Source organism: Notamacropus eugenii, chromosome 4 (genome assembly GCF_028372415.1).
Source record: "Notamacropus eugenii isolate mMacEug1 chromosome 4, mMacEug1.pri_v2, whole genome shotgun sequence".
In the NCBI taxonomy this organism is placed as follows: Eukaryota; Metazoa; Chordata; class Mammalia; order Diprotodontia; family Macropodidae; genus Notamacropus; species Notamacropus eugenii.
Genome location: NC_092875.1, coordinates 76,649,670 through 76,670,906, shown reverse-complemented (window position 1 = coordinate 76,670,906; position 21,237 = coordinate 76,649,670). Strand labels below are relative to the sequence as shown.

General features: G+C 44.3%; 2 long non-coding RNA genes across 4 annotated transcripts in view; one reads left to right on the top strand and one right to left on the bottom strand.

The window, feature by feature from the left end:
• Positions 1 to 13,061, top strand: part of LOC140499991 (uncharacterized) — a 29,762-nt gene extending 16,701 nt beyond the window's left edge. Inside the window, exons 4-5 of one of the 2 annotated variants that reach the window (XR_011965601.1) lie at positions 7,596 to 7,710; positions 10,736 to 13,061. This is a non-coding gene — a long non-coding RNA (uncharacterized lncRNA). Of the gene's footprint in view, positions 1 to 1,925; positions 3,958 to 7,595; positions 7,711 to 10,735 lie in introns of those variants that run through there. The other variant, XR_011965602.1, reaches the window with a different exon arrangement.
• Positions 1 to 19,560, bottom strand: part of LOC140499992 (uncharacterized) — a 31,133-nt gene extending 11,573 nt beyond the window's left edge. The window contains exons 1-3 of one of the 2 annotated variants that reach the window (XR_011965604.1): positions 18,776 to 19,560; positions 18,323 to 18,471; positions 13,262 to 13,349 (exon numbers count right to left, since the gene is read on the bottom strand). This is a non-coding gene — a long non-coding RNA (uncharacterized lncRNA). Of the gene's footprint in view, positions 1 to 13,261; positions 13,350 to 18,322 lie in introns of both variants that reach the window. The other variant, XR_011965603.1, reaches the window with a different exon arrangement.
• Positions 19,561 to 21,237: the final 1,677 nt, after the last annotated feature.

The window sequence follows — 21,237 nt, the reverse complement described above, 5'->3', positions numbered from 1 at the left end:
GTTTGAGTACAGAGGAGATAGAGCAAAAGAAATGATGGGAATGTAGAATTGAGAAGATGTGGCTACCATTTGTTTATGGTGGGGTAGGGGTAAAGGAGAGGGAAGAGTCAAGAAAGACTTTGAGATGGTGAAGTTTGTTGAGGCTGTGACTTGAAGAAGGGGCTGTCCCCAACAGAAAATAGGGAATTTGGGAAGAAGGGAAGAGCACGACTTTTAATGGAGATATATTAAGGTTGACATTCCCCAGGAGGCACAGAAGAGGTAAAGGATGAGGGGAGTGTGTGTGTTCCTCCTTCATTGCCGAAGAAGACCATGCCGTCAGAGAAATAATGACATGACTTGCACTTGACTTTGTTTTGAGGGAGGGCTGTGCAGGTCACCAGGCTCACTTCTCCTCCAGAGCCATCTGATTTCAGTGACCAGATATTCATCAGGATGACTGGAGGTGACCCAGGATGAGGCAGTTGGGGTTAAGTCACTTGCCCAAGGTCATACAGCTAGTGAGTGTCAAGTGTCTGAGGTGATATTTGAACTCAGATTCTCCTGACTCCTGTCCTGGTGCTCTATCCACTGCACCACCTAGCTGCCCCTAGTATTATACAGTAAGAAGATATAGTGCTACTAGGTGGTGAAGTGGATAGACCAGCATGGGAATCAAGAGGATCTCAGTTCAAATTCAACCTCAGATACTTACTACCTGTGTGACCCTGGACAAGTCACTTAACCCTATTTGCCTCAGTTTCCTTATCTGCAGAATGAGTAGGAGAAGGAAATGGCAAAGCACTCCAGTATCTTTGCCAAGAGTCAGTCATGACTGAAAATGACTGAATAACAATAACACTCCGGGCCAACTGAACAGAAAGAGAAGAGAGATGAGTTTGGGAAATAGATCATAAGTCTCCAGTGGAGGAGGGCTGAGACAGTAATGCTGGAAGGCTTCAATTATCCTATCTACCTGCTGGAACTCTGTTTCTGCCCAAAGCAGTCCAGTTGATCCTTTCTTGGACAGAATTAATGATAATATCAGGCTTTAAAAGGCGGGGGCAAAGAATCAAGGGGAACAGGTGTCCTGGACCTGATTCTCATCAACAAGAAGGAATGAATGGAAATCACTCCAATTTAGAATCTGTGAGAGAGAAGAGGCAACTCAGGTATAGTCTGTCATGCACCCTAGATTTGGGGAAAGCACATTTAAAAGACTTTTTTGGAAAGACAATACAGCTTAATAAATACAGAGCTGGCGTGAGAGTTAGGAAGATCTAGGTTCTAGTCCGGATAGCTGGCTGTGTGACCCTGAAGTTAGACTAAACTCTCACTGCCCCAGGCAATCCTTTAAGACTATAAATTGCAAAGGAGGTACTGACTTGCATTTGTGGAGGGAATTCCCTATGGCAACAAAGTTGCAGGTCCATTCCCTATCCCTAATCCTACATTTCAAAGGATTCAAAGAAACGATAGGCTTAAAATTCTACGGGGAAAGTGATCAGTACAGAAGGGATGGATAGCTCTCAAGAATGAAAGTCTGAAGACACAAAGAGAAACAATTACAATGAGGAGGAAGAGGAGTTTTCAAAGGAGATTGATGTGGGTGTATATGGAAACTTATTGACCTACTTAGATTTTTTAAAAGACATACAGAAAATGGCAGCCTAGGTAGGTAATAGTGGATAATAGAAAAGCTTAACATTCTTCTCTAAGGGATTCCTGGAGTGCTAAAACTCCCAACAAAGCCAAATTATTGAGCAACAAAGCCAAATTATTGAGGAAAGATAAGGATAACAAAAGAAGTTTTTATTTAGGGAAAGAGGAGGATGGAAGAAGGAATGGGATTGCTGCTTGGAGTGGGTAGGATATCAACAACTGAGGATAGAGTGAAGGCAAAAATACTCAACTCATATTAATTTGCCTCTGTTTTCTCTGCCAAGGGAAATGGTTCTCGGTCCTTAGTAAGCAAAGGACAGAGAAAAAGACCAGGAGAGTTTGCAACCTCAGAAGAGGAGGGTTAAATAAAGGAAGACAGCCCCTATCTTCTTCCCACATGTTCAAGTCATGAGACAGAAGGACCTTCCAAGATGGTTGAAAGATCTCCTGCTGTGAAGAAAAGGAGATACATGACAGGACTGGACAAAAGCAAATGTTCCCATTTTTACAAAGGGAAGAGGGTAAAATATATGCAAACTACAAGCCAATGGGCTTGACTTTGGGTCTTGGTAAAATTTGAGAGCATTATTACACATATTTATTAAAAAGAAATCTACAAAGGGAGCAGAGATGACAAATGAGCATGACAATCAAAAACAGGCCATGTCATGCTAACCTTATTTTCTTTTTCATTTCTTTTCTTTCTTCCGTTCTTTCTTTCTCTCCTCCTTTTCTTCCTTATTTCCTTTCCTTTCCTTCCTTCCTTCCTTCCTTCCTTCCTTCCTTCCTTCCTTCCTTCCTTCCTTCCTTCTTCGCTTGCTTGCTTGCCTGCCTGGTAGATCAGGGGAAATGTTTTGGACATGTTTAACCTGTATATTAGCAAGGCCTTAGACAAAGTCTCTCATGCTGTTCATAGGGACGCAATGTACACAGGTAAGTTAGATGATGACACAAGCAAGTGGGGTCAAAGCTGGTTGAATGACTGGGCCCAAAGCACAACGATCAATGGTTAAATGTCAGCTTAGAAGGAAGTCTCTAGTAGAAGCTCCCAGGGATCTGAGTGTGATCCTGGAATCATTAGCATTTTTATCAATACTTGGATAAAGGCATGGATGGTAGGTATATTAAAATCTCAGGTGAAATACAGCTAGAAGAGGCAGCTAATAGGTTAGAGGACAGCATTAAGACCCCAAAAAACCCTCAAAGCTTAGCGTGTTGGGCTAAACCAAAGAAGAAATCCCACCAGGCAGAAGATAAGATCTCATACTTGAGTTCAAACAAACTTCACACATATAAAATGGGGGAGTGCCTAGCTAGTAACCCTCTGTGCTTTATGGAGCATTGCTTGAATGAATTTATGATCTCATCAATGTTAGAATTCCCTTCAACAATATAAATTGTAACCCATCCATGCCTGCCAATATTTTGAGGGTAATCCCCAGTTTGAGAGTTCCTGAGTTCAAAAGCTGAGCATCAGTTGCCCACAGAGAGACAGGAAGTTCATAAAATTATAACACATTACAAGGATTTCCTTGTAATAAGTGAAATGGTTTGTGTTTATGAGTTCTTATGTACGCTTTGTACTTTCTGTGGTAGAGGAAATAAAAAACCAACCCATATTCATTCATTGAATACTTTTTTGGGAAAGGGTCCTATTATTCACTTTTGGAAAAGCCCTGCATATAAACCGGGCATAAACTCGGACTTCAAAATCTCCCTGGAGAAATATAGGTGGGGATGTTAATCAGCCAAAGACAATTTGATCCTTTGTGGGGGTGAGGGATATCAAGTTTTTAGGATAGACCTGATCTTTGTGAACCTAGAGTTCCTTGTGAGGAGGAGGGGAGAGGCTGGGTTATGGATAACACTCAGAACTAACATGGTTCAAGATTTATTTCTATGTCACCTCTAGCATGGACCTCCTCCATAGACACTTGGTCTAATTCAGGTGCTTTTCTCATCTCTTTTCTTTCACTACCATTTCCACTCTGGGTACAACCAGGACTGTGAGGTTAGGGTCCTAATACCTTGATTCTCATTATCTTTAGCAGTGAAAAAATTTTGTTATAAAAACCTTTATAGATCTGTTTCCTCTTTGTTCAGAAAGATATCTTCAACAGATCTGAAAAATATCTATTCCACATTTGTTGTTATCCTTCCAGCCTCATCCTGGGATGACTTCATTTAGATGAGTCTTTTACCAAGTTTTCTTTGAGCTGCTTTTCACTCCACTCCATTGTTTTAGGGAATAAAGTTGCTCATAATCTTGTAACACACTTCTCAACAAAGATTTTGCAAATAAAGTTATATTTTAGACTTGTGCTGCCATATAGGATGAGTATTTACCAAGGAAGGGGGTTTTTAGGTTCTTTTGGTCTTCTGGTTGCGGGCAATTGATGTATATCAGTTAAACTTTTGTATGAAATTGTTTTAATCGGTACTAATGTCTTTTCTTCCATTCATTTCCCGTTTTGGGGGGCATCATTAACTTGTTGAAATAGATTAGGCTGGAGTGCTTTTAATTGTATGCTGTGTATTATTCTCATTTTTATTCTTTTAACTTTGTGTTAATTTTGATCTTTGCTAAAGTTTAAAAAAATTAGGCTTAATGTTGGGAAAAACTCTCTAACAGGCAAAGTTGTCCCATAGTAGAATGAATGATGTATCTGAGTTCTCCCTTCCTTAGAAGTCTTTGAGATAATGTTGAATGACCACTTGTGTATTGTAGAAGGGATCCTCCTTCAAGTATGGGTTAGTCTTGGTGAACTCTGTTCTGTTCAACTCCAAGATTCTAAGAAATTTTAGCTGACTTCCAGACTCAGCTCAAGGGCCAACTTCTTCATTCTTAGCAAAAGTGGTCCCTCCTTGCACTTCCTGAAGCACTTAGTACAGACGGTCATGAAGCACTCTCACACACAGCCCTATAGAGAAAGCTATTATGGACCTGTCAACCACACCATAAATTCCCAGAGAAGTGGTCAGACTCAGTGATCTCAAAAGGCTTTTGCAAAACTAAATATATGATCTTATTAATGTTTCATGGGTTCTTTTGGGAGAATAGGGACAAGAGTCATGCAGGATGGATAAATATGGATATGTTTCAATCTGGAGAAAACTAGGTAGCAATAGAGAGTATATTGGATCTGGAGTCAAGTCTTCTTATTTGTTGTTGAATTATTTCAGTCTTGTCCTACTCTTTGTAACTCCATTTGGGATTTTCTTTGCAGAGATTCTGGAGTGGTTTGCCATTTCATTCTCCAGCTCATTTTATAGATGAGGAAACTGTGGCAAACAAGGTTAAGTGACTTGCCCTGGGTCACACAGCTAGTAACTGAGACTGGTTGTGAACTCAGGTCAATCCTGACTAGGTCCAATGCTTTATCCACTGCACCATCTAGCTGCCCTGGTTGGGAGAAGGCGTTCAAGAAATTCTGAGTTCAAATCCAGCCTCAGAAACTTATTAGGTGTGGGACCTTGGACAAGTCACTTAACCTCTGTTTGCCTCAGTTTCCTTAAGTATAAAATGGAGATCATAATAGCACCTACATTGCAGAATTGTTGTGAATATCAAATAAAAAACTATTTGTTAAGTGCTTAGCAGAGTAGCTGGCTCATCGTAGAGACTAGATAAATGCCAGCTATCGTTATTATTATTGGAGAGGACTCCTGAAATAATAAAATCACAAATCCATTTGAGAATTAAGAGTAGACACCATGCCTTATAGCCCCTTGTGTCTCATGGAAAACCTATTAAAGTCACTTACAAATAAGTATTTGTGTAATGAATGAAGCAGCACATGTTCTAGCAATTATGTCAAACCCAAATAGAAAGGGGGTCACTAAACCTTACATAAGGACAGCACATTGTCTTAGAGAACTGCATATAACCATTATCTGTATTCTGTTGTATTTTTATTTTTTTGTAAAATATTTCTCAATTATGTTTTGATCTGGCTTGGGTCCCACTCTGGAGTGTTGGGAGAAGTATGCTAGTCACTTCTGGCCTAAAACATCATCTCAGTCTCTGGGAAAGAAGGGAACTACATCCTGGGGATAGTGTTGTAAAAGCCAGGAAAACCACACTTTGAGCTGGAGCAGAGGGACCCAACAGATAGAATTGTAAACATCAATTTTCTACCCTGTTGCCTGGGTCTAATTGTGCTCAGGTGGACCCTACCAGCCATCACTATTGTTGTCGTTGTTCAGGCTTGCGTGATTCTTCGTGACCCCATTTGGGGTTTTTCTTGGCAGAGATATGGGAGTGGTTTGCCATTTCCTTCTCCAGCTCATTTCACGGATGAGAAAACTGAGTCAGACAGGGTTAAGTGACCTGCCCAGGATCACACAGCTAGTAAGTGTCTGAGGCTGGATTTGAACTCAGGAAGAAGAGTTTTCCAGACTTCAGGCCCCACACTCATTCCCCTGCACCACCTGACTGCCCCTCACTGTTAGACATCTGGAAATCATAGGATGCAGAGCTGGAAAATACCTATAAGATCATCTAACCCAACACCATCATCTTATCTATGGGAAAACTGAGGCCCAGAGATCCCAGGATTTGGAGCAGTCATAGAAACAGCACTGGCCTCGAGGGTCAGGAAGACCTGGATTTGAATCTCACCTCTACCAGTTATTATGTGACTATGAGCAAGTTGATAGACCTCTCTGAGCATCATCTACAAAATGGAAGAAAGGAAACAAACATTTATTAAACGTGTATCATGTGCCTAGCATTGGGTTAAGCACTTTACAAATATTACTTCAAGTGATTTCACAACAACCCTTTGAAGTAGATGCTACTATGATCCTCATTTTACAGATGAGGAAACTGAGGTCCATGGAAGCAAAGTGACTTAGTCAAGGTCAAAGAGGCTAAGGAGCCGAGCTGGGATTTGTAGTTGGACTCTGTGACTAGGTTCAAGGTTATTTCCACTGTAGCCTCCTGACGTGGAGGCCTCCCAATAATTCTTCCCGACTCTGTAGTTCAGAGGTAGCTGGATATAGAGTGTGGGGTTGGAGTCAGGAAGACCTGAGTTCAAATGCGGCCTCACTCACTGGCTGTATGACCTTGATCAAGTCACTCAACCTCTGTTTGTTTTAATCCACTGGAGAGGGAAATGGCAAACCATTTCAACATCTTTGCCAAGAAAATTCCAAGGACAGTATGTTTTATGGGGTCACTAAGAGTCAGACATGACTGAACAACAATAACTTCATGATTCTGCTTGTCACACACATCTTCCTCCTCCAAGGCCTTCATTTCTATTTCTTGGCTTATCAATTTAAAATAGAATTGTAGAACAATATCTGTTCTCAATATTCAGGTCTTCATGGGGGAGGATCAATAGGGCCTGAAAAGCAGAATACTTTCCTCATTTTGGCCTTAATTATAAGCCCACAGGGAAGATTCCTTCCTTGGAGTAGAAAGTAGAGACTGGAAGTGTTGAGGGTCACTTGGATATCCCGTCCAGTGCAGAGATGGCAAAACTGGACATCAGGAGATCTTTATGTTATTATCTTGGTGGTGGGGGAGTGTCTGGGGGTTTCTCCTTCTATATCTAGCTCAGAGATGATAAAGGTCAAGAAGGCCTTATCTGTATTATCAAATGGGAGCTGAGGATTTAAACTGGGTGTGATGAGGATGTGGGAGAGAGCACAGTGCTCCCACGGAGCTGCTAATCACTGGATAAAGGGATTGACTAGTGTGGGCTTCCTGGCTTGGATACTGAAGAAGGGATCAATTGGATAGAGAGAAAACGCAGAACTTAGAGGGGTGTGCACGCCATCAGCAAAGCTGGGGTATAGGGACCAGGACCTCTAGGACCCTCCAGGTCTAGAAATGGAAGCTAGGAGTACTGGTTTAGATTGAATCAATGGCGAATCTCTATTAGTGCCTTCTTCCTTTACTAACATGAGCTCCACAGGAGCAGTCTAAGCTTTGTATCTCCCCACAGAGCTTGGCATGCATAAGGAGTCAAAGAGGAAAGGAGGAAGAGAGGGAGGAAAGGAAGGACACAGGGGTCCAAGTTTCAGAGATCACAACCTTCAGGAGTTGGCTTCAAGACCCAGGTGGGTGTGTCTGCAAAATAGCCCAGGAGGGTTTGTTGGGACAGGCAGTAAAGGTTAGTATTCATGCTTCCTTAAAGAGCTGGGATGAGACCTACAGAGTTCGGCACTTCTGGACCTGGGGGAGATGAAAGGAGGGAGCTCAGGGACTTCTGCATTGTGTGACCTGTGTGACCTTGGACAAATCACTTCTCTGGGCCTCAGTTTCCTCATCTATAAAAATGAGACCTTTAGGCGAGAGGTCCTGTCCTCTAAGATCCCTTTTTGCTCTAATTCTAGGATACCAAGATCTTCTATATATTTCTGGCCCTTCCCCTCTCTGCCTAAGACCATCCATCTCTACCTTCAAAGAAACCTTTCTTGATTTCCCCCAATCTAATGTCCTCTCTCCCTAACTGTTTTGTATTTATTATGTGAGAAATAGATATAGAGAGTTTACCTACATATACATATACATGTATTTTAATGTGTGTCTCTGTGTGTATGTACACATTGCCTCATCATAGAATGTAAGCCCTTGAGAACAGGAATGGTTTCATTTTTGGTATCTGTATCCCTAGTAACTAGGATGGTGCCTGGCACATCATAGGCGCTTTGTAAATGCTTACCGATTAAACGAGTGTCCCCTGTATGCTCAGCTCAGTTGCTGCATGGGCTGTGCACAGCCCTTCAAACTCTGAGTCTTTCCTCTCCCTCCATTTTATTAATCCTTGCCTCAGTCCCCACTCCCAAGCTCCGCACCAGTCGCTCACTGCCCTCACCCACAGCTAAGCAGCTCAGAGCCAGCCGCCCCCCTGGCAAATCCGCTTTCCTCCTCTTAATTGATTCTTAATCTCTAGCCCTTGGGCCTGGCTGCTGAGGATGCAGGTGGAGCTCATTTTCACAAATGCAAGTCAGAGGACCAGAGCATATAGGCCAGCCTATTCTAAGTAATGGTTCATTCTTCAGCAGCCACGACATTGGGTTTGGATTCAAGAGACTTCTGCTGCCTATGTGACCCTTGGCAAAGTTAATCTTTCTGAGTCTCAGTTTCCTGAACCGTACAATGAGGGGGTAGGAATAGAATAGATGACTGTTAAGGTCCTTTCTAGCCCTATGACTCAGCTCATCTTCCTGGTCCTAAATTCTTTCACCTGCAAGAGGAGGTGCTTGGATGAGACAATCTCTAAGGTTGCCTCTAACTCTATAAATCTAATCCTGATGTCTTCGGGATTCTTAGCCCACCCTTCCCTCCCAATTTTCCCAGTTTCTACTGAGTCCTTCTTTGCTCCTCCATCTCCCTCCATGGCTCAGCCTTTGCGAAATGTGATGGCTCATGACCCCCAGAGATGATGGGAAACATGGGGAACCTTGTTTAGAGGCTCTCTCACCCCTTTAGGCTGGGGCAGCTAGGTGGAATGGTGGATAGAGCACTCGACCTGGAGTCAAGAAGACCTGAGTTCAAATCTGGTCTCACCTAGCTGTGTGACCTTGAGTGAGTCACTGAACCCTATTTGCCTTAGTTTCCTCATATGTAAAATGAACTAGAGAAGGCAATGGTAAACCACTTCAGGATCTTTGCCCCACCAAAAACCCCAGCCCCAAATAGGGTCACAAAGAGTTGAACAACACGTACCTTTTGGCTACCTTCCTCTTTGAAGATTGACCCTTGATCCCATATCGAGCTCTGAAAGTGGAAAACAGGAGCCCTTCTCTGATATGCTTCTACACCTTTATTCCAAATCCAGCACTCTGGGTGACCCAAGGCAAGTCTTTTCTCCTTGGAGTCTCCGTTTAATGTAGATGTAGAATCTATGCAGGTGGTTGTGAAGCTTAAATAAAATGGCCTGTGTCGAGTGTATAGAGGGGACAGGTCTAGGGACTGAACTCATGACTTTATTACAATGCAATTCAACACCTCTGTAATATAGTGTCTTTTGTTTTGTTTTTTTTCTTTTGGAGGCAATCAGGGCTAAGTGACTTGGCCAGGGTCACACAGATAATAAGTATCTGAGGCTGAGATTTGCACTCAGGTTCTCCTGATTCCAGGCTCAGTGGTCTCTCCACTGAACCGCCTAGCTACCCCTGCAATATGCAATCTTAGAGAATTACCTAGAGGTCATAGTCAGTAGTATCAGGGACAGGATTTGACTATGTCTTCCTGGCTCCACGGCTAGCTGTCTGATCACCAAGCTGCATTGCCTTTTAATAATTGATAACAATAATAATATTAGCTAACATTTCTATAGGGTTTAAGGTTTGCAAAATGCTTTACGTATAGTATCTCATATGTTTTCCACAACAACCCTGTGAGATAGGTGCTATTATTATCCCATTTTACAGATAAAGAAATTGAGGAATGGAGGTTAACCAATTTGCCCAGGAACACAGCTAGTGAGGGCTCAAAAGACACGCAATAGATCACAGATTAATTGAATGAATCAGGGCTTCCTGGGCTTAGCTGAGCTTACCAAGGAAAGGAAGAAGGCAGTAATATTGGAGATGCCTGGGAAAGGAAGATGCCAGAGGATAAGAGAGGATGGAGACAAAGCGAAAAACTGGAAAGGAGAGAGGAGTAAGAAAGAGGAGAGAAATGGGAGCCCTGGGGAGAATCTATCCAGGGGAAGTGAGGGGAGATGTAATAAACTGAGAGCGGAGAGCTAGCTGGGCTTTGGATGAGGAGGGGGGGAGTGGACCAGCCAGATGTCATATTTGCTCTGGGTAAATAGGTTAGCCCCCAGCACTGAACAGAATAGGGTGGGTGACGGCAGGGGCTCTGCAGCTCCCAGCCCCCACAGCAAATACTAGCAGCTTCCGTGGATCTAGGGCCCCAACCCCTCACCACCGCTGGCTGCCAAATCCTAGCCTAAGACTCTGTAAATGTCACTGGGCTATGGAGCTCAATCCATAGGCAGGATCTGAGAAGCTGAGCCAGGAGGGGCAGGGGCTGGATGAGTCAGCAGCCCCCTGGGCTTCCCTTCAGCACTGGGTCATAGGCATAGAAGGCCTTTGGCACCTTCTAATTCAACCTTCTGTTTTTACATTGCAGGGAAAGGAGTCCTGGAGAAAGGAAAGGATTTGCCCAATGTCACACAGATAAGAAGAGGGCAGAGCTAGGATTCAAAGCCAGGTCTTTTAATTCCAAATAGTGTTCTTTTCTTTTCCAGCCACTTAATTGTCTGAACAAGTTACTTAACTTCTCTATTTCTCAGTTTTCTCACCCATAAAATGGGAATGGAATAATATTATACTTGTACTAGCCACCTCCAAAGGGTTGTTGTGTGGGGAAAGCACTCTGCCACCTGAAAGTACTTAAAGAAGAGGGAGCAATGGTTCTCTCTTAGCTCTACTGTGTGTGCTTTTGTTCAGAAGCTAGGGAATTAGGCTTAAAGAAATCTCCCATAGTAGCCAAGTGGTCTTAAGTTGCTTCACTTCCTGCCTCAGTTTCCTCAAGTGAGAGGGGGAAGTGGAGAGTAATTGACTAAAAGATAGACTTCTAGTCATGAAAACCTGAGTTCAAATACCACCTCTTCCACTGACTAGCTCTGTGACCCTCCCTACACTCCCTGTCCCCACCACCTCATAAGTCATTTAAGGGAAGCATCATCAGCTTTCTCATCCATAAAATGGGAAAAGACCTGGAGTAGTTACCTCACCTGGTTGTTGTGAAGCTAAAATGAGATAATGTCTGTAAAGAGCTGTGTAAATTTTAAATGTCGGTCAGAAGACTGTGTTAAGGAAAGGCCTTTAAACTCTGAAATGCTACAGAAATGTGAGCTTTTTAGAATCTGTTGGCACAGATAGGGGCCTTGGTGTGTTTCCATACCTCCATTCCACTCAAAGGCTGCTCAGGGGGCCAAGCAATCAACAGACATTTACATGTAGAGGAGGTGGATCAGGGGGAGTCCCTGATAAAAACTGGGGAGTTTTCCGAGTGGGAGTTATTGCTAGTCACTCCGAGAGCTGGGAAGAGAGCCACCGACAGAGGAAGAACTCAGCTCTTAAGGAAACTTTCAGCTCTTGAGGACTGACTTGTACCTCTTGAAGAGTATAACAAGGATCTCTTCTTTCTAAATCCCTTCCCCCATCCTCATCTTAGCATGAAGCAGAAGCACATGACCACTGGGGATGTGGGTTGTGATGTGAGCGGCATCCAAGGGCATGGGAGAGAGTGATCCGATCCTCTTCAGGTACAGTTGGGTCAGGTAGGGATAGGATGGAAGGCCCCATACTTCCAGAGAATGATGAGGTGAAGCTGTGGGATGGCAGGCTCCATGGGGAGGACTACCATTTTTTTTGGGTCCACTGTTCTATCCTGTTTCCCCTCATATGAGAAAATTGAGGCTAGCGGTGAAACAGCTTGTCCACGAACACCAGACTAATAACTAATCCTTCCCAATTTCTGCTTCTATACAAAGCAGCCCCACTGCAGCAAAAAGAGGACAATGACTCACTTTTCTCTAGTGCCGGGAAGTGTCAGAGCCCTGAAGCACCGAGTTATTCAAAGCTCGGACTACCAACCAAAGACTCAACTGCGGTGATGAGGATTCTATCGCCACTGACTCACTTTATGCCTTGAAGATTACCAAAGTGCTCTCTGTTCAACAACCTAGTAAGGGAGGGAGCTGAAAAGATTCTTAGCCCCATTTTACAGATGAGGAGACTTGAGGTTCCTTCCAGATAGGCAACCTTTATGTTGGTGATAGTGATGGGGAAGCGATGGCTTCTGACAAGGTGGCTCGAACCTTTCCCTCATTCCTCAGCCCCGGAGAGCTCCCGGTGGCCTGGCAAGCCTTGGTGTCATTACCCAGAGCATGGAAAAATACAAACACTGTAGTCCTCCCAGCTCCCCAGCTGCAAGAGATTGGAACATCCCTCAGTTCTACTCTCCCTTTCCAGGAATTTTTCTGGGGAAAACAAAACGGGCAAAAAACAAAAACAAAAAACCCAAGCCTAGCTTAATTATGTTTCTACAGCAGAAGCTGGCCAGTGGTATCTTAAAAAAAAAAATCTAGGTATTGTGCGATGGTGATGTTTTTTGGGGTTTTTTTGTGGAGAGGCAGTGAGGAGGAAGGGAGGGAAGCTAGCTGGCTAAACAGTATACACACACTCACTCTCACACACAGATATCTCTCTATTTTTTTAATTCCACAGCAATACTTTGATTAGAATGCAGTTCTGTTGTTCTGACCTCAGGGACCTCATTATTTCCCTAACTCAAATAAATACGGCGGGAGGAAAAGGGGGAGGGCCAGAGAGGGTGGGGAAAGCAAAGAAGCAGGAAATCTAATCTATAAAAATAACTCCGGCCCTAATGAGCGTTTTAAACTTGCCAACACCCCAGGCTCATTCTATAAACAGAAGAGCTGCTTCCAGCCTTGAGGCAGAATGGGATGGGGGGTCATTTCAAGGCGGGGGTGGGGGGGGGGCAGTCTGTAACAGGGCTAGAAAGGTTTGGTCATAGGTCCATAGGACCCTAGGCAAAAACCTCAGAGTTCACTGAGTTGTAGAGCTCCAACCTTCACGCCCATTTTGTAGAAAAAAAATTGAGGCCCAGAGGGAAGAAAGGACTTACCCAAGGTCATGCAGGTCAGGGAGCAGCGGAGCCAGAGTTTGAATCCCATCCAGTTCTTACTTAAGATTCAAGGTTCTTCCCAGCTTAACTGGAAGAAGAGGGGGGTTATAATTTGATAGATTAACCTCTTTAAACCATTCCTTGGATTTTGAGCTTCGAACCTTAGAAATCATCTTGTCCCTCATTTTACAGAGAAGGAAACTGAGGCTCAGAGGGGAAAAGAGATTTCCTTAAGGTCCCACAGCTGGTCTCTTGTCTCGGGATCGGAGCCTCTTTGCCAGCTCTCTCTCATTCCTGGCTTGACAATTGCTGGAATTTTTAATAAGATCTTTCATCAAGCCCCTTGGAACCCCAGGGAGGTAAATGTTTATCAATAGAAACCGTGCAGGAGGAGTAACTGGGTAGCTGGGGAGGGGAAGGGAAGAAACTGCCTATAGACTCCTGGCCAGAAAGACTCTTGTAGTTTCCCTCTGGATCCATTTTCCCCTTAGAGTAGGGCTGGGAATCTTTGCAGCTGGCTCTGAGAACGAATGCAGTGGCCCCTAGACCCAGTCTCACTCTTCTGGGAGATCTCCAAGCACTTTTTTCATCTTCAGAGCTAACTCCCTGGCAATAGAAAAGGAAACCTAGGCTGAGGAGGGCTTGCTTCTACTTCTCTGAAGGGGAAATCGAGGCACATTTTCCCAGGGAGCTGAGGCCACACTATGAAGTTCCATTCCATCATGTCAACAAACATTAACTACATAATATGTTCTAGGCACTGGGCTAAGCCCTCGAGATACAAAGAAAGGCTGGCTTGGATTCTGAGCTGTAGGCCCTAAACTGGGCACTTAGGATAAAGTAATGAAATAAGATACAATCCTAGCCCTCAAGAAATATCTAGTTTGGAGGATAAGATGCTTATACAAATAATTGTGATACAAGGCAGGGGTTGAGAAAAAGAGGCATAAATAAGACTTTTTGTTACTATTATTTGAAAGGGAGAGCTGGACCTGAGAGTTCATATGTATAAGGAACTTCCAATATGAAAACTCCTTCCACCAATGGAGATCAGCAACTCATCTGTAATTTATGGTCTTAGAGGGTGGGAGGAGGGAAGGCACATGGTACCTGAGAGGTTAAGGGAAGAAAGGAGAAAGAAATAAGAATGTATTAGTTCCATCTATGTGCACTATGCTATAAGAGTTCAACAAATATCCTATTTGATTCTCACAGCTACCCCGCTGAAGTGCTATTAGTACATTTTACCAATGAGGAATATGAGGCAGTCTGAGATCAAGTATCTGAGGCCAAATTTGAACTCAGGGCTTCCTGACTCCAGTATTAGTATTCTATCCTCTCGGACATTTACCTGCCACTGAGTGTTAAGGCCACAGAGTCTGGATTTGAAGGTAAACCTATATTTCTGTGTCTTTAAAAAGTGAGCCCTCCCTCTATCTCTTCCACCATGTTGTTTCTCTCAGATAAAGTCAAATAAAAATTGGAAGGGGGGAGATCCCTTTCAGCCTCAGGGTCAGATAAAGCTTTCTGGAGGAGGTAGAAGCTGAGCTGGGCCTTTAAAAAGGGAGAGATTTCAAAAGGCAGAGAAGAGGGGCAGGGTATGTGCCTCTGTTATAGACTCAGAGGACAATAGGGGGAAAAGGCAGAGATGCAAGAGAATAGGACTAGTCTAGGGGCCCTGCTAGTTCAGCTTGGCTGGAATTTGGAAATAAAATACAGATGGAAAAATAAATTGGAGCCAGAGTGTGAGGGGCCTTGAATGACAAGATAAGTAGTTTGTACTCTTTGCCCCCAGGTGCCCTGCCTCTGATAGAGGAGTTTGCCCAGAACCAGGTCTCTGTGACACCTCCCAACTGACTTTGGCCATCATTCTCTTCTCACTCCAACCACAAGCTTGGACTCCACCCTTGGTCCCCTAGCCCTGGCCCACAGATTTTTGTCTTATCTTATGTGGAACCGAGCACTCATGGGATTTTACAACCACTTCCACAAAATGCCATCCCCCCTTTCTACTCTTTTCAACAACATTTTTGTGTTACTTTCCCCCATTAAAATGTAATCTCCCTGGGGGCAGAAACTATCTTATTTTTTGTATCTGCATCTCTAGAACTTAGAAGGTAGGTAGTATTTATGAATGTTCTTATCTATCTACCTAGCCATTGATCATCTATCATATATCAATCTATCTACCTACCTATCTCTACTTGGTAGGTAATGGGGAGCCAATGAAGATTTTTGAGTAAGGGAGTAAAAAATGGTTATGGCAACAATGTGAAGGATGAATTGGAGAAGGGAGAAACTCAAAGTGAGAATATCAGGTTGGATTGCTATTATAACAAGAGTTCAGACAGTGAAAGTAGGGACAAGGGTCAAATAAAGAGAGATTTTTAAAAAAATAACAAGTCTCATCAATTAATTGACCAAGGGAAAAAAGGGAGAGAGAGGAGTCCCCCAGATGACCCTTTACTAGACTTTGAGCTTGTGTGTCTGCGAGTTTGATGGTCCCAGCAAGAGGAATGAAAATGCTAGAGAATAGATCCAGAGTGCAGTCTGGGACTTGTTAAGACCTTCACAACACTACCATCAGACCTTTCTGCTAGGATGAAGATGAAATAGGGTATCACTTTTGTCAGCAAGGAGGGCTGTTTCCTCTAATACTGTCTCAACCTCTGGAGAGGATTGTCAACAGGATGTATGTGTTCCTTTAAGGTTAGGGTGGCTTTGACATCAGTCAGTTAAGGAATATCTATTAAATACCTACTATGTTCCAGGCACTGTGCTAAGAGCTGGGAATACAAAAGAATGCTACCTCCACATCTAACCCCAAGCCTAAGCATAGGGTAGAAGGTCCTCTGATCTGGCAGACAGGATCTCCCTATCTGCCAGGAATACTGTCTTCCTGAGCCCAGCCCTGCCCCTAGGAAAGGGGGGTGTTGCCAGGGCAGCCATATGGAGAGAGTCTTCTCTAGGGGCCAGCATGTTCTCCATCTGGTCTGTCACCAGTGATGGATCCTGGGAACTATCAGGAGGAAGAGAAAATAAAAAAGAAGTAGGAAAAAAAATGAGAAAGGGGATATTTGGAAATTGTCAGGTAGGCCCCTCTACCCAAATCCTCCTTTAGCACCTCATCGTGACCCTAGGCTCTTCAAGGTTCTGCCAGAAGAACACCATCTCAGGCAGGTCCTACCAGAACAAAAGGGATTCAAACACAACCCAGAGACTATAAGAACCAGCCTAGTTACTGTGAGTTCAGAAAGGCTCATCAACAGGGAATGAATATTTTTATCCAAAAATAAGTCAGTCTCTTGCTCAAAAAAAAAAAAAAAATCCCTCCAGTAGCTTCCTATTACCTCAAGGAACAAACATAAACTCCTCTGTTTGGCATTTAAAGACATTCACAATCTGGCCATAACCCACCTTTACAGGCTTTTTATACATTACTCCCCTTCAAGCACTTTTCAGTATAGTTTCTTGCTCAAGGAACAGCAAGGAGGTTTAATCTCGAAGCATGTAGGTATGAGAGATGTAAGGTATAAGAAGCCTGGAAAAATGGGGAGTGGGTAGGTTGTAAAGGACTTTAAAAAGGGAAGAGGAGCCATAGGGAGCCATTGGAGTTTATTGAGTAGGGAGGGTGACATACTCAGACTTGCTCTTTAGGAAGATATCTTTGACAGCTAAGAATAGGGTAGACTGGAGTAGGGAGAGACTAATAGCAAGGATTTCCATCAGCAGGCTATTGTAACAGCCCAGGTGTGATATGGTGAGGTCCTGGACCAGAGTGATGGCAGCATCAGAGGAGAGAAGTGGGCTTATATGGGAGATGATGGGAAAGGATACTTGACAGGATTTGGCAATAGATTGGGACAGAGGGCAGGTCCGTGAGAGACAGCAAGGAGTCAAGGATGACACCTTGCTTTTGAGCCTAAGTTGCTGGAAGAATGGCGAAATTTTCTACAGTAACAGGGAAGTCAGGAAGAGGGGAAGGTTTAGTGGGAAAGATGAGCTTGGTTTTAGACTTGTGAGGTTTAAGATGTTTATGGGACATCCAGTTTGAGATGTCCAATATAAGACTGGAGAATACCAGGCTTTGGGTCTAGGAAGGCCTTGAGGAGGCCTTGTGGCTGCTTGAGAGGGCAGCTGGATTGAGGGGAGATCAAGGAGAGGCAGAGAGCTCAGTTACCCTCTGTTCTCCCCCATTGACTATGCTACTGGAGAGACTGAACCAGTAGGAGTCAGTGCATCTAACCAGGAGCAAAGTGAGGAAAGACAAACATGAACATAGATAGATAGATAGATAGATAGATAGATAGATAGATAGATAGATAGATAGATAGATAGACAGACAGACAGATAGATACATAGATACATAGATACATAGATACATAGATAGACAGAGTAGGAAGAAGATTTAAGGAGTTACCCCTTGCACTAGAAAGAACTCTGGTTATGGACTCAAGAATGGATTTTAGAGTAACAAAAAGTTGTAAATTTGTCCTTTGGTTATAGGTATTTTCTCCAGTTAGAATCTACTGTCCCACTGACCTATGTGCACTTGTGGGAGAGTGTGCCCCAGACTTTGGGTAGAACACATTTTATACCACTTGTTCTTACTATATTAATTTGAGTCTGGCTGACTGATATTGATGAGCATACTGGTGGGGGCTCATAAAGGAAGGTACTGGTAACTCCAGTCTCTTGAGGCCTGAGGGGAATAGTATTCTACACTCTGGGGACTGGCTGCTATTGGAAGTGAGAACAGGGGAAGGGAAGCAGGGGTTTTGCTAGTAGTGATTGGATGTTATATGCCCCAAATGTAAACTCCTTGTGTGCAAGACCTGCTGGGGTTTTGGTTTTGCATTTTAAGCACCTAGCATAGTGCCCTGCAGTAGTGAAGTAGGCATTTAATGAATTAAGTGGAATTTTGTGACAACTGCCTGGTTTGCCTAATTGGCTGAATAAATGACAAGTTTAAAGTTTACAACAATTCTATAAGAAAGGTGGTGCAAGGATAATCCTCATTTTAAAATAGGGAAACAGCCCCAGAGAAGTCAAATGACTCACCCAAGGTCACTGTAGGTAAGAGACCAGGGGTTCGAACCCCGTACTCCGAGTCTAAATCCTGCGGCAGCGGTGCCAGCTTCTCACTCCAGACCTTAACAATCCTAGCGGGGTTGTTTTTTCCTTTCTTTCTCCTGCCTCCTGCTCTCTTTCTGTGGGAGGTGGGGGAGATAGGGATTAGGGGGGAAGCCCCGAGTCTCTTTTCTTCCTCGCGGGTTTGGGGGCCGGGGAATTCTCCCCAGCGCCCGGGGAAAGGGGCTGGCAGATTTAAAAGCCTCGCCACGAGGCAGCGAACGGGTCGATAGCAGACAAGCCGGCTCCTTCCCTGGCCTGCCGGGCAGCCCAGCCCCTTCCCGCATACCCTGCCAGGGGGCATGGCCCTTCTTAAGGGGGAGAGTGGGAGACCCTGTAAGGATCGCCGCCTGAGCTCGCTGATGGATGATTCTCTGTACTCACTCCACGTCCTTCCATCTCTTTCCAAGTCTGAAAAGGAGAGGAACGCTGGTGAGCCCCAGACAATTTTGCCACCGCCGACCTCCTGAATGCTGGTCCAATTACTGCCTGGTTTTGAGGCTGGACCGAGCTCTGTCTGGAGGCCCTAGTCAGCCAGGATGGAGTCCTACCTTAGGCGGGGTCAAAAGAAGCCATGATATGGGGCGAGAGCCCCTCCCACCTCTGTCCCGCTTTTAAGGTTCACATAACATTTTGCTAACAAAAGCCCTGCCATAGTATCATATTAATTATCTTCCCGTGTTACAGATGAGGAAACTGAGGGACACTGAGATGAAGGGACCGGGTCCTGGTCACACAGCTAAGCAGGCTGCTGAACAGGGTCCCAGGTCCAATCCAGGTCCTAGACTTCAAACCAAGTATTACAAACTGCCTGTAAAAGTCCAGTCTGAGAGGGCCGGAATGGCTTCTTGTTCCAGTCGGTGGGACTTTGTGCGCACTCGTCCTTCCCTGTATCAGCAGGGAGGGTCTAATGTAGTCCTATGTGGACAGTGTTTTTGATCAAATGAGATAATACAGATAAATTGTTTGTAAAGCAAAATATTATATAAATGTAAGCCATTGTCATTTTGAGGGGTCTCACTCTGTCATTTCTACAGGGCCAGGAAATCCCCCCAACTCAGGCAGTCCCAGTTTGCTTGAGGAGAGCTTCCTGGGAAGCACTCAGCAGTTTAAGATGAAGGCTTGGCCAGAGCCGGTTAGTGTATATCAGGAGCTCAGGTCCTGCTGACTCTCAGGTCAATCCCCTGACTTTTACACCACGCTGGCTCTCTTAAATGATTGTGAGAATACCTATTATTGGGCCAGAGATCACTTTGTCAGGCAACGTCTTCGTAATCGCTTTCTAGGAATCTCCCCCTTTCCACTCACTCCCAGTTTGGATGGGAAGGCTGAGAGAGGCAGCTATAAGGTAGTAAAGAGCCTTAGACCGGGACTCAAATCCCATCGCTGCCTCTGTCTTCTCCTGTGTCCTTGGGCAAGTTGTTTTCTCTTCAGGCCTCAGTTTCCTCATCTGTAGAACGAAGTAGGGCATGAACTAATAATGTTGATAATTCTTTGACTAGGTGATGGTGCCTCAAGTCATGTTCCCTTACTGCTCTTGAGTCCAGGATCCCATAATGCAGTGTAACTCAGGACTCCTATGTGGTCACAGAGAAAAGGGACCAGCTTTCACAACTCATTTTGATAGAACTACAGAACTGTGGGCTCCTCCAACTTGAGTCTCTCTGAGAATCAAGCATCAAGAGGAAGCCCAATGGGTGAGGTGTCCACCCCAAGTCTAACTTCATGGGAAATGCCCATGGGAAACGTCTCGAAGCAAGAGCTCAATCCTATTCCTCCTCTAGGTGATTGGGGGCGGGTGTGTATGTGGAAGGGAGCTATGTGTTACAATATGCCTCCCAACCCTGGCTCTGCCACTTACTAGGTGGCAAAATGGATACAAAGCTGGGTCAGGAGTTGGGAATTTCAAATCCTGAGTTCACCTTTGGTGTCACTTACTAGTTATGGAACCTTGGGCAAGTGACTTAACTTCTATTTGTCTCAGTGTCCTCATCTGTAAAATGTGGATAATAATAGTACCCATCGCCCAGGGTTGTTGTGAAAATCAAATGAGATAATAATGGTAAAGTGCTTGGCACAAAGAAAGTGCTGTGTAAATGTTACTTATCGTCATCAACATCATCACCAACATCGTCATTATCATTATTAATTGGGTGATAGTAGACAAGTGACTTCACTTCTCTGGCCTGAGCATCATCTGTAAATCAGAAAGGTTGGAACAGAGGACTTCTAAAGCCCTTTCAAGCCCCAAGTCTATCATTCTGGGGTCCTATTAAGAACTGCCCTATTCAGCTTCCCCTTACAACAGAAGAGAGTGAAATGGGGCAATGGACAGTGACAAAGTTCTCTAGGAAATTTTGAGGAGGGGAGATCACTTTCACGTGGGCAGATCAGGGGAGATAACAACTGGGAGAATATCAAAGGAAGAGAAAAATGTCAATATACAGACAATACCCTCCCTCCCCCACCCCAGTTTATTTATTTTGTAGAACTGAGGAAACAGGTCTCTATTTCCTTATCTCTGAAATGAGAATAGTAATTCCAGCTCCCATCTATCTCTAGTGTTTTGTGGGGATACAAGAGAGATGATATCCTATGAACTTGTTAAAAAGCACAGTGGGTGTGAGGGGGAGTTCTGAGCCCCAGGGAGAAGGAGTGGGTGGCACAGCAGGGGAAATGTAGAAGAAAGGAAAGAAAGCTGAGTCCCCTATGGGGAGTGAGGAAATCACGCTGCAGTGAGGGCCACTCCCCAGCCCCTTTCCCAAAGCTGTTAACGGCCCAGCCTGTGAATTCCTTTAACGCAAGAACTTGGAGTGAGTACAGGGGCTGGCCATCCTGTTGCCATG